The sequence below is a fragment of the Triticum urartu genome, chromosome 3 (genome assembly GCF_003073215.2).
Source record: "Triticum urartu cultivar G1812 chromosome 3, Tu2.1, whole genome shotgun sequence".
Classification (NCBI taxonomy): domain Eukaryota; kingdom Viridiplantae; phylum Streptophyta; class Magnoliopsida; order Poales; family Poaceae; genus Triticum; species Triticum urartu.
In genome coordinates, this window is record NC_053024.1 from 500,315,270 (window position 1) to 500,331,408 (window position 16,139).

A 16,139-nucleotide genomic window follows, 5' to 3' on the forward strand; every position below is an offset into this window, starting at 1 on the left:
CCAGTCGGCGTAGGAGAAGAGGTCCGAGGGCGTTTCGACGACTGCCCAACAGGAGCAGTCGCCTTACCACGTTCCCGTGCTGGATCGTATGTGAGCTTGGATCGCCTCTCCGGGCGGGGGGGTTCAACCTCCTCCTCCTCCTCTTCGCTGGAGTCGACGTAGTCGTCTCCCTCTCCTTCGCCATCGGACTCCCACTCGCCTTGATCGTCTCCACTCTCACCTCCGCTCGCCTCCCCTTCCTCAGTTGGCTCCTGTGCCCTGTTGGGTGTCGAGTACATCTCAGTAGTTGCCTGGAAAACAACAGACAAGACAAAATTCAATCGACCAATTCAAAGAAGACCAATGAAGAAAACAAGATCTCAGTCGGGAGCATAAAGTCAGACCCGGTCCACTTCGTATGTGTTGTCGAGTGGGGAAACCCTCCTGGCGCCTCGGGGGTTGTCTTTGTTTCCTGTGATGCTCGTCAGCCACCCCTCCAACATCTCATCAGTGACCTCCTCCGGGTGGATTCGAGTGGTGTCTTCGAGGCCCGAGTACAGCCACATCGGGTGGTCGCGAGCCTGGAGCGGTTGGATGCGCCTGCGAAGGAAGACCTCCAGCAAGTTCATGCCAGTCACGCCATCGCGGACAAGCTGAACCACTCGACCAACCAGCACTTTGACTTGGGCCTTTTCTTCTGGCATCACTTTTAGAGAAGCAGGTTTTTGAGCTCGATCGAGAGAGAAAGGGGGAAGCCCAGTCGACTGTCCTGGGGTCGCCTGGTCTTTGCAGTAAAACCAGGTCGCCTGCCAACCACGGACCGACTCTGGGAAAATGATAGATGGAAAACAACTCTTTCCCCTCGTCTGGATCGCCAGGCCCCCGCACAGCTGGATCACCTGCGTCCTTTCGTCACTCGACTTGGCCTTCTTGACCGATTGGGAGCGGCAAGTAAAGATGTGCTTAAAGAGTCCCCAATGGGGGCGACAACCCAGGAAACCCTCACACAAGGAAATGAAAGCAGCAAGGTACACGATAGAGTTGGGAGTGAAGTGGTGGAGCTGCACTCCGAAGAAGTTCAGAAAACTCCGGAAAAAAGGATGAGGAGGCAGAGAAAACCCTCGATCGATATGGGTGGCGAGAAGGACACACTCACCATCACGGGGTTGGGGCTCGACTTCTCCCCCCGGGAGGCGCGCAGCTTCGTAAGGAATGACTCCCCCCTCAACCATATCGTCGAGATCTTCCTGCCGAATCACCGACGGCATCCAGTCGCCCTGGATCCAGCCTCTGGGCAGAGCAGTCCTTGAGGAAGATCCACCCCGAGCGGACTTCTTCCCTTTCCCCTGCACCGCCGCCTTCTTCGCGCGCTCTAAAGCAGACGTCTTGCCCTTCACCATCGTCGCTGGTGAATCTCGAACGGGTCTGCGGCGCTAGGGTGAGAGCGGAGGTGGCGGAGGACTTTGCGAAGGGAGAAAGAAGAGAAAGGAGAGAGCACTGTTTGGAAACCCGAGCCGGCGGCTTATAAGAGGCCGCTCCCGAGTGGCTGACTGGTAGGCCCAGGCTATCCCGTCAAATCCCGCAGCAGACGCGCGCGCGGTACGTGGCGAAATAGGTGGCGCGGAAATCGAGGAGCTTCCGCCTTATCACATCCGATTACTTCGGCCGCGCCCGTCCCGCTCGCTTCCCGATGTTCAAATCCCGCGAAATCCGCGGGCTGCAAAACAACTCATCAAACAGAAGATCCCTCTCGCGCCGGCACTCGGTATTTCACAAGTAAGGAAATTCACTCGACGAGAGACTAAGAATGGATCAAGGTGACCGAAAGAAGTTGACAACGTCATCCGTGGCGATTGATCCAGTGCAAGACATTCATATGACGCTAGGAACCAGTCGGAAGGACCCCCAACTCCTTCCCCACTCGAACCTCGATCCATTCGGGGGCTAATGACGAAGCTATGTACCTAGGGTAGGGGCATGGACCTGTCCTAAGAGCCCTACCCAAGGACATCCCTGGAAGAAGTCACCTTTCAATCGACTTGAAGGTATCCCACTCGACGGGTTTAAGACATTCGACCAAGAAGCTACCACTCGACCACAAAGCCAACCACTCGACTGCCAAGAGATCTAAAGTCACTCCGCAGGCAAACGGTCGGCTATTAAGTAGTCTTTATGGTCATTATAGCACTTTATTACCAGCGTTACCAGTAACGCCCCGCCTTAATGTACATTGAACCCTTGGTAACATGGGCTGGCCGGGGTCCTGGCGCACTCTATATAAGCCACCCCCCTCCTCCGAGACAAGGGTTCGCACCTCTGTTATTCACACGCATATAATCCAATCGACCGCCTCCGGGCACCGAGACGTAGGGCTGTTATTTCCTCCGTGAAGGGCCTGAACTCGTACACCCTGTGTGTTTACAACCTCTCCATAGCTGAGATCTAGCCTCTCCATACACACCCCCCTACATCACTGTCAGAGTTAGAACCACGACATATTCCTCTCAGACATCCATTTTCTGCTCCGGTGGTAGCAAAAGTTTTTTTAGAAACTATTGTGAAGCTGCATGGACCTCCACACACAATAGTTTCTAATAGGGATAATTTTTTTACAAGTCATTTCTGGAAAGACTTGTTTAAGCTGGGGGACACCAAGCTGCACATGACAACAGCGTATCACCCACAGACCGATGGTCAGAGTGAAAGGGTCAACCAGTGTTTGGAGATGTATTTAAGATGTGCAGTGCATGACACTCCTCATAAATGGCACAATTGGCTGCCTCTGGCTGAGTTTTGGTATAACACCAACTTCCATACTGCCTTGGGATGCTCACCGTTCAAGGCCTTATATGGGTACAGTCCTACCTGTGGGTTTTTCTCTTCTCTCCTCCAGTCTGACAATGTGGAAGTGAAACAATGGTTGAGAGAACACCAAGCTCATTCTGCTTTGCTAAAAGCCAATTTGATGAAAGCACAAGCAAAGATGAAGCATTTTGCTGACAGGCACAGATCGGATAGATCATTCTCAGTGGGGGAGGTGGTGTATCTGAAACTGTAGCCATACGCCCAACACACAGTGGTCAATCGTCCTTGTCCCAAACTTGCTTACAAATACTATGGCCCTTTTGAAATTCTGGAACGAATTGGACCATCAGCATATAAACTGCAATTACCAGAAAAGGCTCTCATTCATCCTGTGTTTCATGTGTCTCAACTAAAGAGCACAGGCCAGACCACACTCCTGTGTTTTCAGATTTGCCAACGCCAGTGGATGTATCAGTGGCCAATGTAGTCCCTGAGAAGGTGTTGGATAGAAAAATGGTCAAGAAAGGCAATGCAGTGCATGTGCAAGTACTCATGCAATGGTCTGGACTATCCGAAGAAGCGGCAACATGGGAGGACTATGAGGTTTTGAAGAGGAGATACCCCGGAGCACCAGCATGGGGGCATGCTGGATTTTCAGAGGGAGGCACTGTCAGCAACTGTGACCGTCAGGAGGGAACAAAGGAGGAATAGGGGCTGTAATCACAGCAGGCTAGCTTTAGTATTCTAGTCCTGGGCCTTGGGCCGTGTGGGGTGTAATGGTCAGCGGGCCGTGGCCGCGCGAGCGGTGTGTACTTATAGACCAGGGTTTAGTCGAGCAAGACAGTGAATCTGTAACAGGATAGTCGCTCAGTCTAATTCCCCATTCCCCATTTCTTTCTTCTACCTCACGTAAACTCCATCTCTGTAATAAAATTCGAATTCAGAGTGGTTTATCTAGTGATTGTGATCCTTACCTAGTAAGGTCATCACAGATTCATACCTGTCAGCACATCTGCAACCTAAGACGATAGGAACCACACACAGAAGATGGCCCCTGAACCCAACGCCACATCTAAATGTCCCAGCGCCAATGGACTGCATAGCCAAAAGTGAGATGCCGCATCGCTGGTGAACCACGCCTAATCCGGAGCGCATGTCCTGGCCTCGGCAAAAAATGGCCACAAAGATCACCTCCTCAAAGATTTAGCCATGGATGGGCAAACAAATCAATCTGCTAGAGCAACTACACTAACGATTTGGTAGAGCATCTCCCCATAGACGGGCAGAGCACTCGGATTTGGGGCAGCAACATCTATTTATTTTTCCCCTTGCTATTTGGTACGGCATCGCCCCATGGACGGGTAGGGCACTGAGATTTTGGGCAAAATCACCCATGGACGGGCCGCCTCAGTTACTTTCAACTACCCTTCAAAGGCAAAGAAGAAAGGAAACGTGTTTTTACGCTAGCACAACTAAAAGGAGCGGCGTACATCCACTCAAAAGAAAAGAAAAAATATGTGCACATTTCTTCTAAAAAAACATGGTTGGATGGGAATCACGTTACACAATTTCCTTTAAAATGATGAAACACGTTTTACATCGTTTTGACTAAATTGAGACAGGTAAAAAATAAAAGATGTAGCTTTATATTTCATTTTTGATACGATTGGGTCCATTTGCTTCATAAATTCATAAAAAATAAATCAATCATAACCATATAGGTCAACAAGAAATAAAAAATAAATGCACTAAAGATTAACATATAACAGATACGTAATTTTAAAAAACACATATGTGAAGCAAAATAAAATACATGAGAAGGTAAAAAAATTAAACATTCGTGAATGTCACCAGAAAAATTTAAAATGTTTGACAAAAACTAAATGCAGATCATTTATCACAAATATAAAATAGATCAAATCTACATTACATTGCCAGCACCATTCACAATATTCTATTTCTTCATCAATCTAATTATTAATAGTTACCATGTGTATCATCGACTTAAAATAACGTGTGTCAACAACTACAGGACTCTCATCACATATGACCTTATGCCAATGAAATAAAACCGAATCGGACAAATTAGTTATTTTCCGTGATAAAGCTCAAATCGCCCTGATTAAGTGTACATGTCGTATTCTAGAGAAGCAACATGAATGTCATAATAAACATATCTTTTTTCGGAGATGATAGAATTTATTTAAAATGCATGAGACAGTATAGTTTCCTAAAAAAAATCACAAGACTGTCATATGTCATCCTGTTATGTAAAATAATTTTTAAATAAACTAAATAAAAATGGGAAAACAACATATATTAATAAATAAAAAATCATGAAAAATTATTAAAAAACAAGTGTCAAATAAACAAAAAACAAAAAATATTAATCTAGCCGTGCAAATGCGCAGGTACACCCGCTAGTTTCCAAGTGTATTGCGATGCCTTTCGCTTAGGACTTGGAGGGGTACTTATGCCAGACGGTAGAGTTGTTTCGTATGCCTCACGTCAACTTCGATCGCATGAGTTTAATTATGCCACCCATGATTTGGAGTTAGCAGCTGTAGTACATGCGCTCAAGACCTGGAGACATTTTCTTATTGGAAACCGTTGTGATGTGTACACGGATCACAAGAGTTTGAAGTACATTTTTACTCAGAAGGAGCTGAACCTCAGGCAGAGGAGATGGTTGGAGCTTATAAAGGATTATGATATGTAGCTGCACTATCATCCAGGAAAGACCAATGTCGTAGCAGATGCTTTGAGCCGGAAGAGTTATGTCAATACCCTCGTAAGCAGAGGATTGCCAAATGAGTTAGCGGAAGATCTCATGGAGCTTGGTTTGGAGATCGTCCCTAGAGGTTTTGCTGCAGCATTGGAAGTTCAATCTACATTGTTGGGAAAGATTCGTGAAGCTCATAAGGATGACAAGTAAATTGTGGAGATAAAGGAGAAGATGAGTGAAGGAAAAGCCAGGTTTTCGTGAGGACGACCACGACACCTTGTGGTTCGAGGACCGTGTTTATGTGCCCAATAATGCAGAGATCGAGAAGTTAATACTACAGGAGGCACATGACTCACCATACTCTATACACCTCGAAAACACCAAGATGTATTTGGATTTGAAGGAGCATTTCTGGTGGACTGGAATGAAGAAGGATATTGCTGAGTATGTAGCCGTATGTGATGTATGTCGGAGAGTGAAGGCAGAACATCAGAAGCCAGCAGGATTACTGGAGCCTATGCCGATACTCGAATGGAAGTGGGACAAACTTGACATGATTTTATCACCGGATTACCCAGGACCCGAGCGGGATATGATTCTATCTGGGTAGTAATGGATCGCTTGACCAAAGTAACTCACTTTATCCTAGTGAAAACCACCTATACCAGTGCAAAGTTGGCCAAGATATATATGACCAGGATCATATGTCTGCACGGAGTTCCGAGGACCATCATATCAGATAGAGAAACGCAACTTACTTCAAAGTTTTGGCACCAGCTGCACCAGACCTTGGGTACCAGGCTAGAGTTCAATGCAGCTTTTCATCCGTAGATAGATGGACAGACCAAGAGAGTCAATCAGATCCTGGAGGACATGTTAAGAGCTTGAGCGCTAGATTATGGATCTAGTTGGGATGATAACCTGCCCTACTTGGAGTTCTCATACAACAACAGCTACCAGGCCAGTTTGAAGATGGCACCGTTCGAAGCCCTGTATGAAAGAAGATGCCGAACACCGTTGATGTTGGATGAAGTTGGAGACCGCCGGTTGTTTGGACTAGATTTGATTAAGGAGTCCAAAGAAAAGGTTAAGCTAATTCGAGATAGACTAAAGGTAGCTCAGTCCAGACAGAAGAGCTATGCAGACTCAAAACGCAAGGAGGTAGTCTATAAAATCGGAGACAGAGCATATCTCCGTGTGTCACCACTGCGAGGAGTTAAACATTTTGGAGTTAAGGGAAAGTTACACTACAAAAAAAGACACATCTGTGACATTTTGGGCAGAACGAAATTTTCTCTGTCATACTTATGACACTTCTATGACGATAATTGTGACAAAATCCGGTATCATCATAGATCTGGTGGGGTCCTACTTCTATGATAAAAAATCATGACAGAAAATGGGCTTTTCGTCCTGGGCGGGCTGGAGACGCAGCTGCATGACATTCTTTGGGCCGTCCATGACGGCAAAAACCGTGGTAGAAGCGAGGGCGAGGAAAATATCGGGGTGTTCCCGGTTATGGTGGGTGGTCGGGGCCAAGCGATGCGCGTTTCTCTCGTACACGCACGCGCGTGGGTGCGAGGCGTTGGGCTCTAGCTGAACCCGAGCGATTGCACTGCAAGCTACGCGTTACTGAACCCGAGCGATCGATCGATGGCTATTAACTGAACCCGATCGAGCGATTCCTTCGCTACTGCTGCTAACTGAAGCCAATCGATGCTGCCTCTGGATGAACAGTGAGCGTTGTGGGGGGGTGGATGAACAGTTCCCGGTGGGGGTGGATGAACAGGACCCCGTGGTGTTGCCTCTGGATGAACAGTACCCCGATCGATCGAGCCAGTTGGGGCTAGATGAACAGGACCCCGTGGAGGGCAGAATGAACAGGACCACCCCATGGAGGGCAGGATGAACAGTAGACTGTGGAGGACAGGATGAACAGTAGCCCGTGGAGGGGTGGTTGAACAGGAGCCCTTGGAGAGGGCTGGTTGAACAGTAACCGGTGGAGTAGCGCGCGGTGGAGGCTGGATGAACAGGAGCCCGTGGATGAACAGTCGCAGGTGGAGGCTGGAGAAGGTTGACGGTGGATGAACAGTAGCCCGTGGAGGCTGGAGGGGGTCGACGGTGGAGATGAATAGTATCCCGTGGAGTCCCGTTTTACGGTACGCCACACCCCTCCCGATGAACAGGACCCCCATTTCGACCGTAGCGCTCCAACACAAGTCTGTTTCCTCCGTTTTGCGGTACGCCACACCCCTCCCGATCAACAGGACCCCCGTTTCGACCGTAGGAGGTCCGTTTCCTCCATTTTGCGGTACGCCAGACCCCTCCCGATGAACATGATCCCGTTTTGAACGTGGCCGGTCGAACACAAGGTTTTTTCCTCCGTTCTGCGGTACGTCAGGCTTCGTTTCCATCGGCTGTTCCGTCCAAGCCCTCCCGATGAACACGACGACGCATTCCGTTCCGACCCAGCAGGTTGGCTCCCCATGAACACGATGACGACGTTGTTTCTCCGTTCCGATCCAGCCATGTACACGAGCCCTGACCGTACGTATGCGCGAGTAGGCATTCGAGACCCTGCCCGTATGTACATACATGGCCGTATTTTTTTTCTTGTACACTGGTCGTTGTATGTATGTGTACATGCTACGTGCGCGCCTCTACTACGACACGTGCATGCCTCAACATCGACCAGTATGTACGTACACGTTCGCGACCAGAATGACAATGCTACATACGCTTCGACCAGGTGGGTCCCGACTATCAGACACTTCCTTGCGTGCAAAGATGTAGCTGGTGGGTCCCAGCAGTCAGGGGGCGAATCATTTTTTTTGTTTTTGCCCGGACGCACTTCCTTGTGTGCGAAGATGTAGCTGGTGGGTCCCAACAGTCAGGGGAAAACATTTTTTTCATGAAATACAGTGGCCCGTCTGGTGGGTCCCCGCTGTCAGGTGGAGGAATAATTATTTTGCGCGTAATAAGGAGGCAGGATCGACCAGCTGAGATCCAGAGAGGAGGAGGCCGAAGGGCAGAAGGCGCCGAGCGACGGGTGGCTGAGCAAGGTTAGAGGGAGAGGGGAGCAGCAGGGAGGCGCCGGCGTGGGCTACTTCGACGCGCCGCCATGATGTGGCTACTTGATGCGGCCAGTGCTCGAGTCACGCGATGGTGGAACAGGGGATCAAGGTAGGACTCGGGTTGATATGGGGTATTTTTTTAGGACTAGGGTCCGACACGTGAAAAGGAAAGAGGAAAACGATAGTGGGAAAGAAGAAGCAAAGGAACAGAGGAGGGTCTAAATGGATCCCTTTTTTGCACATCTTATAGGTGCTTGGTAGTCGTTGAGGTTGTGTGTCGGTGATCGGCGCTCTTGTTCGTTTGTTAATTGGCTTCCTCAAATGGCGATGATGATACAAATATCAACAGCGAGAATGGTACAGGGGAGGGCCTCAGCTCGCCCCTTCACAATTCTCGGACTTGGTGTTTTTTTACCATGATATAACTTTTTTACAAAAAACAATTTAATATTCCCTCCAGCTCAAAATATATTTACAATATAGAAAATTCCCTCAAAAAATAATTACCTTTTTAATACAAAAAGAATCACTTTCCCACCACCTAATTTAGATGTACATTTGTTTGCGCCAATATTTTTTAACCTCCCACTAAAAGTCCAAATTAGCCGAAAACTCAAAATGGTGCCCGAGCACAGATAGTCTCGATATCTGCATCGATCATTTATCTTGCGATTTGCGTCCCCCATTGTATTCTCAAACGTATATAGCATATTTCCTCTTTTATCTGGTCATCATGGCCTACGCGTGGATCCCGCATAATAATTGCCATCCTGATAACGGACTTAGCGATCTAGACAGGAGGGTAAAATTCTGGTGACGGGTTTCCTGGGTCGATTCCTATTCACGTATCAGTTCAAAAAAGAAAAAAGTGTTGGTATATCGGTTGGCTTCAATCACTATCAACTGAAGCAGCCAGATAAAAGCATCCAACTGAATTGAAAATAATTGATCTGAATACTTAGAAAGCACCAAGCCTAAAAACACGTGATGCCCTGTTTTCGGGAAAATAAGGAAAACATCTCTCGTTCACGTCTTATCTTGTTTGCAGGATCAAGTGATTAATTAACTTTCACTTTTGTTGAATATATTCTCAGGCGATGCCCTGTTTTCTGCGTTTTTTCCATAGATCCACCCAGGCACCCACCATCTGAATCTGCTCTGAAACATTTTTCTTCTTCTCAATTTCTCCCTCATGGGTGGCCATTGTATTGTATATGATCTACTCAATATCTGTGGTTTGTAGAATGCTTCCTCGCCAGGCCACCATGCAGCATGATTAAAACTTAACTGGATTGAAACAGCTCGCCTGAAAATATTTAACACTTTCACTAGCTTGCGCTTCTCTCTCCAAATCACAAAATTCAGTTAACTCAATATGGTTTTTGGCTTCCCCATGGTTTGATCTCAGTTGCAGTGATTTACACACATGCTAAATGATCTCCAACACCATTGATAAAACGAGTCCACCAACTAATTTCATAATCGCGAGAGCACAACGATTCTGCTGCCATGAGCTAGTTTTGTGTGGGTGGTAGCCGCAGTGACGATGGTGCTGCAGTTGCAAGGTCCTTGGAGTTCGAGTCACGCCGGTCAGTTCTGGCGTACCTTTGCTTGAAGATGTGAAGCACGGTTGACCATACTCGGTGGTCAGACATCAGACCTGACCAATAGCTGACTTTTTACATGCAATCGTTCATGGTTTTCACTGCAACAAACATATGATATACTGTACATACATAGGCATCACCATCTTCAGCAATTATTCATGGACGTTGGAGTCGACATCTTTAATTTTGACCATCGCAAGTTCGCCACTGCATCACCACAAGCACCCCTTGCCGCCCCGAGCAGACACCTCGTTCCGGCTCGTCAAGGCCGCGGCCCACGGACAACAGCGATGCCATCACGGCAGCACGCCTGCAACTCCTGCCGGACTCACGGGAAAAGGCCATACCAGAGCGCGGTTTGCCTTTTGTCGAGCACACTGCATGCGTGCACTAGGAGCAGCGTCCAGCATGCCGGAAACCGGACCGCCGCCACGCCGATGCCTCGGTGCCGACTCACCTCCGCCACCTGAACCTGGCTGCCTACCTGAATTCTGAACAAAACGGACTGGCCTCTCCTTCTCCGAGCACGACGCGTCAATCTTTTTTTAGGGTTATTATATCTCTTCGCCTGTTCAGCCACATTTTTTCTTCAGGGATATTCAGCCACATTTTCTGTACCAGCGGTCTATGACGCCCCCTGATTTTGGGCCATCGGTCCACCTATGTGCAGCCAGCCTGGCCATGAACATGGGCATACGGAGGCCTGAAATATGCTACTTTTTAGAGGACCGTACTCGCAGCCCAAAACCCCTTGTCACGCATCCCCAAACGTGTTTCAGCGGTACAGATTACGAGAGCAGCTGGGCTCGGGAGCCAAAACACTGCTTCTCAAATTAGCGTCTTTGTTCTCACCAAAAATTAACCTCCGGCTAAATACCTTCCTAACAACCCACGAATATATAATTCTATACCAAACCATGGTATCTTCACGGGCGATTGGATCTGAGCTCTCGTCTCGGTTCATCTGGACTGCCGGCGTCATGACGGCGTCAACAGAGAGAACCACAGCAGTTGCACGGCGTCAGGTTAGTCCTCGTCCCGGTCTCCTCCCTCGCTGAAAAATCGAGTCCTCCTCGATCTCCCCCTCCTCCTTCTCCTCTGCGCCCGCCTCCGTGCGGGATCAAACCCCCCTCCCCCACGAGCTCCTCCTTGATGCGCGGCTCTCTCGATCCCGATCCATTCAGAGGGGCTGCCCCTTCTCTCCTCCGCTCGTTGCTTGGCCGAAGAAAAGAAGTCCGGGCAGGGGACATGGCCGCCGCCAGTGGCATTTTCCTATCGTGCCTCGATTGGCCGCCTCGGCGGAGGCGCTCGCGGCCTAGAGGGTCGGTGCAGCACCTCACCTTGGCCTGGAGGCTGGACGCCATGGAGCTCGCCTCGGCCTAGAACTGGGGCTCGATGGGGCCTCCCAGCCCGGTTCATGGCCATAGCCGTCTCGGCTGTGCATGCCGGCGTCGTGACGTGGTGGCCAGGCACTGGTTGCTGGCTCACCCAACCCCAGCGTGCCCGAGGTGCCTGCAGGCCTCGTGACACTCCCCCTCCAAAACTATATTTTGTTACTAATTACTAAGACTAGTCACAATGGGTAGTAACACAGACTAGTAACATGCTCGTGTTATTAGTCTATGTTACTACCTCTATAGTGGGGAGTAACATATGTGTGGTAACATGGAATCCATCATTTATTAGGCTATAGACACATTTTGCCTTGATATGTGTGATATTACTCATATTAGTAGTAACTAGCTATGTTACTACTTTCATCTATTTTTTCATTTATTGTAATGCCACATCACCTATTTAACCTAGATATGTGTGATGTTACTATCTATGTTACTCCCATTTTGGATAGTCTAAGCGTTTTGATGCAGCCCATCCGTGGATCATCCCTTGTCAATTTAATTATTATCTACATTGGTTTTTGAGCATTAGATCCATTAACTGAAAAGTATGGACGTACTCTGTATGTACAAATCCACTTTACATTTGTTTTCCCCCTGGGTTCAGTCTTTAATCTCTTGTAATCCCCTGGGTTCAGTCTGAATCTTTACATTAGACTCAGAATCCTACCATCTCTGTCGCTTGTCACTCTGCATACAACATTAATTCTTATATCTGAATCAGGTTGGTTAGCTTTTGATGTAATATTATCCGTCTTGTCTAAAATAAATCCACATTCTTACACTATGTGGTTTCTTATTATACATCCTACAATCACTTTCTTCTTATAAACATTTTTTAGCAATTAGCGTAGATCGACATGAGTTTCTTTCAACACATTTTAAGACATAATGTCATATATTAGATGATATATGTGCGTCAATAGAGCAAAGGATTCAGGTTTAGTCATCCTCTGCATTGCCTTTGATTTAGATTACTATAAGATGCTTTTTAATAGATATTTGGTCTTACACAAGTCACATCGGAAATGATTTCCTGTAGATTCAGAGTAGTATTTTCACGAACCTATCACTGATACATTGCCTTTCATGTTCATTCACATATGCTTAATACTTCTAAATAACGTACATCAAGAGAACCTAGGGTTCAGGTTTAGTGCATCCTCTGCATGTTATTCAGACCACTATAATATGAGTTTTTAATAGACATTTTGTTTTTATTGCTTTCTTATATCGTGTTGCGCCTTATCTAGTTGGAATAATCAACATAGATTTATACTTTTTGCCGTCTCATTTAGCTCGAGATCGACTCGACATCTTACAAGCTGAGCATGAGTAATGTTCTATAGCTTGACCTTGACCTTCATTTAGTTTGAGTTGCCTCAAATTTCAATATGAGTTAAACTGATTTGATTTTATGCCTGCTTAATGTATTGCGTTTCTTCTTAAATTGACTCAAAATTTTATGTCTGGTTTACCTACACAAGGGCACAATGATGAATTTTATGGAGGATGCTCCTGGTACACGACATCCTTACTTCATAATCACCTATCTGAATGGTGCAGAACATCAATGCTTTGTTAATGCTAAGTAGCATGGTTGTTTTGTGTGTAGTAAAGAAAGTCTTTGTTCTCTTAACAAGGATGGAAAGTATAACGGCATACAAAAACCAACATGGACAACCCAGATCTGGTAAATTGTTTAGCATTTGCTATAATGCATAAAATCTTGGTGTGGGTTAAATAGCTAAACCTTCAAGACTACTAAATCTTCTACAGGAACTCCAGAACAATCTGACACTCCAGTGTCTGCTAATGACATGTGTTCCCTTGCTGAATGGCCATCCCATGCTCGCCGCAACCGTGCGCTACTACAGGATGGTACATGCTTTCGTTTACATTTGTGTCATCATTTCTTACAATCTAATACCGAGTAATACAATTTTTTTGTATGATTTGGGCTATAGAAGCTGGTTGACAGAAGAAGAAAGGCCGAGATGTTCTAAAAGGTTTTAAAGCATCTAAGAAGCGTTTTGCCAATGGATCTGCAAAGCTAAATATTACATTCTCTGAAAAATTGGGTGGTACAGTAAGAATGAACTATCGTTCGTTCAAGGACGACGTGGTCGTCATAATGAAAAGAAAGTTACCACTCACAGGAGTGAGGACGTGGTCGGACATTCACCCTACCGTCCACCGACTCATTGTTGCAGATATGATAGTGCGTACAACCTTTTCCACATGTGTTATATTATTTTACCATCGATAATGCACTGCTTATGTATGTTTATTTGTTGTATGCTTTACAGGATAGATGGGACCTGGAAGATACACCAGAAACAGAAGAAAAGATTCTCAAAATTGCGAAAGAGCGATATAGAGGCTGGCGATCAACTCCAAGCTCCACTTACAAGGCATACAAAACAGATGCAGCTAGATTGGCTAATCTGCCGGAAGATTTACAACCAGAAGAGTGGGAATGGATGATTGAGTACTTTGGCACTGATTCAAAATTTCAAGTTATCTATCTCTATGATCACTATTTGTCTACTATGTGTAAAGATGAAATGGCTAGTCTCATGTTATATTTGGTTTCAATGAATTGATAGGATCGCAGTCAAAAGAACGTTGATAACTGTAAGAAACAGAAGACAAAACACAGAATCGGATCAAAATCTTACTCGCAAGTTAGTTTTGAGAAGGTATGAGTCCAAATAAATATGTATGCCTCGTTGCTAAATATGGTGTCATGTTTCAAGCATCTCATTGTTATATTACTTGAGGAGAAACTTGGAAACTAGGGAAGAGCCAGATTGTATTGCTCTGTGAGAACTCACCCACACGAACGATGGAACATGGTCTAACACAGATTTCCAGAAAGTTTACGTGAGTACATTGACTTTTGGTTATTCTATAGTTAGTCAATGATGTGCATTCGACATGTTTCATCATTAGATGGGATTATTCATGCGTTGGACTGTGTTATTCTTGTTTCATCTTCTATAGTGTCAATATTGATGTCGCACCTATAATTTTTCCTTTCATTTTTAGGACAAAGCACTTGAATAGGTTAAAAACAAAGAAACTGAAACTGAAGGTCCGCTTTCAAGTGAGCAGAAAAACAATATTTTTCAGACCGCATACAAAGACACTCTGGAATGCAAGTCATCGCAGCCTCGTGGTTACGGATACATGGCGAAAACTTCAACTGGTTCTGAAAGGTTTTGTATCCAGATTGAAGAGCAGGCTCGTGCTACAACAGCCACCCAGGAGCGAAACTCTCAGCTCAGCCAACAGGTCATAGAATTACAAGATCAACTACAAGTTGAACGTGCAAACATACAAGAGAGGATTAACTTGGAGCGTGCTAAGAGAGAACAACTTGAGGAGAGGTTAAAAGAAGAGCGTGCTGAAAGGGAAAGATTGTTGCAAGAGGAGCGAACATCAAGACTGGAATTTGAAAAAACATGATGGCAAAGTTTGTAGAATTGAGCCAACAGATGGGAACCCAACAGGTGATTACACTAATACGCTTTTGACCTATTAAGATTTATGTTGTTTACTTGCGTTGCTAAAAGTGCACTTCTATTTATAGGTGCCTACGAAGAGGGTCGACAACAAAGAAAATAGTAATCCAAACTTGCAAAATATTCTGTTACAGAGATCTAGTCCTAATAAGACATCAGGTTAAAGGCCAACTGCTATTTCTTCAAATGCGCTCATACAAGCTGCAGCAAGGAATTCTCAAATGTTTAAAGCAATGGTAAGTCAGAACCTTGCTTTCTCTTCATATTCACCTGCATTTTATAGGCCATTGGCCTTCATAATTAGCTAGTTGCTTGTTCTCTTTTACCATGTGTTGTCGCTGCATCGAGTCACAACTTAAACAAAAAATGAATATGTGCTAGCTAGGGACATGAACTTTACTGAAACTATACATCGAGTCACAACTTAAATTAATAGCAGAAACTTTTATTATTGAGGATTCCAAGTACCAGCTCAAATTATGGTTTTCTTATTATGAAATTAATGTATGTCATCGCTCGGCAAACTCTGTTGCTCACGAGCTTGCTAGTCTTGGTAGGATGTACAAACCTAACCACTATGTGGAATGGGAGGCCGATGTACCAGCCTTTATGGCTGCATGTGCTTTGGGTGATTCAGCCCAACATCCTTAAGTTATAAAGTAATGTTTTTTTCTCAAAAGAGAAGCTTTTAGTAGATGTACTAATGCTTATGCTTTATACATTTACACTTGTATAATTGTTCTGATCCCTCAATTACATGCTTGCTGGCACAGTATTAGTCTAGTTAGTTTGGCGATAGTTCTTTTTAACAATGGGGCTAGAATAATTGTATGGCGTATGTTATGTTCGACTCATTAACTAGAACCTTTTTTTATTTCTTGACTACAGGATCCAAAGAACTAGCTGGACTGGACTCTAGATCATGAACATTTTAGTCTTCGCAGTTAATTAGGATGGCAAAATTACATTTGAGTTTCATTTGATGGATATTTGTAATGAGAATTATGAATTTTATGAATTTACAT

At 45.7% G+C, this 16,139-nt stretch overlaps 2 long non-coding RNA genes across 2 annotated transcripts; both read left to right on the forward strand.

Annotated features, from left to right (window-relative positions):
* The first annotated feature begins 13,190 nt into the window (after positions 1 to 13,190).
* On the forward strand, positions 13,191 to 14,283 carry LOC125548554. The gene is made up of 3 exons (XR_007301120.1): positions 13,191 to 13,280; positions 13,367 to 13,468; positions 13,555 to 14,283. It is a non-coding gene; the product is annotated as an uncharacterized LOC125548554 (long non-coding RNA).
* Positions 14,284 to 14,896: 613 nt separating this feature from the next.
* Positions 14,897 to 15,785, forward strand: LOC125548555. The gene is made up of 2 exons (XR_007301121.1): positions 14,897 to 15,102; positions 15,183 to 15,785. It is a non-coding gene; the product is annotated as an uncharacterized LOC125548555 (long non-coding RNA).
* The last annotated feature ends 354 nt before the right edge of the window (positions 15,786 to 16,139 follow it).